Consider the following 1,343-nt stretch of genomic DNA (forward strand, 5'->3'; position numbering starts at 1 on the left):
AAGGCAGGCTGAAAAATCAAGAAGCCCACAACCCGGGGTGCCTGGGTGGCGCAGTCATTGAGCGCCTGTCTTCGGCTTAGGGCATGGTAACGGCGTTCCAGAAAGGAGTCCCTCATCGGGCTCCTCCGCTGGGAGCCTGCTTCTTCCTCTCCAACTCCCCTGCTTCTGTTCCCATTCTTGCTGACTGTCTGTCTCTCTCTCTCAGATAAATAAATAAATAAAATCTTTAAAGGTGAGGCAGCACCAACAGAACAGAGTTAAAGGGCCAGAACATCAGTGGAGAACGGTCCGCAATCCCTCTGTTCTGAGAAGAGCTGAAATTCGGCCTCTGCTGCTCTGACTCTCAGAAGAGGCACACAAACCGCCAGGAAAGCCGCCAGAGAACAAAGCCTGAAATACCGGCTCACAGGCGTCTCATCCCATCCCCTCGCAGGGGACAGCAGGCCTACCCAAACAGGGTTGCCTGAGTATTGGCGCGGCAGGCCCCTCCCCAGAAAACAGAAGGCAGGCTGAAAAATCAAAAGCCAAACCGCGAGGTGCTGGGTGGCGCAAGTGACGCCTGTTTCGGCTTAGGGCATGGTAACGGCGTCCAGAAAGGAGTCCTCATCGGGCTCCTCCCGTGGGAGCCGCTCTTCCTTCCACTCCCCTGCTTCTGTTCCCATTCTTGCCTGACCTGTCTGTCTCTCTCTCTCAGATAAATAAATAAATAAAATCTTAAAGAATAAGCCCACATCCCTAAGATCCCTATAAAACAAGGCACGCCTGGGACCCAGTCAATAATTTGGCTCTGGACAACCCCGAACCTCTCCACATCAGAATGACAAGAAGGAGAAGCCCCCTGCCCCAGCAAAGAAAGATAGTGAGTCTGTGGCCTCTGCCACAGAAATATGGATATGGATGTAACCAAATGATCAGAAATGGAATCGAGTAATGATGGATTCAAAATATGAGTGTGAATTGAAAAAGTATTAATGAAAAGGATTACTGAGAATATAGAATCCCTAAGGACTGAAATAAGAATCTGACAGAAATTAAAAATTCTATGAGCCAAATGCAGAAACTAGAGGCTCTGACGCCAGGGTCACCCAAGAGCAGAGGACGTGATTAGTGAATTGGAGGATGGGTTAATGAGGAAAAAAAGAAAATAGAAGCTGGTCTTAAATAAAATCCACGCCATCTAAATGTAGGTTACGGAAGATTGCCTCAATGAAACTGATCCAATGTTAGGAATCAACAGCATCCCGAGGAGGTGGAGGAAAACAGAGGTCTAGAAGAGATATTTGAACAAATTGTAGCTAGAAAACTTCCCTAATCTAGCAAAGAAACAAGAACATTCGTGTCAA

This window comes from Ursus maritimus, unplaced genomic scaffold, assembly GCF_017311325.1.
Source record: "Ursus maritimus isolate PB19 unplaced genomic scaffold, ASM1731132v1 scaffold_28, whole genome shotgun sequence".
NCBI lineage: Eukaryota > Metazoa > Chordata > Mammalia > Carnivora > Ursidae > Ursus > Ursus maritimus.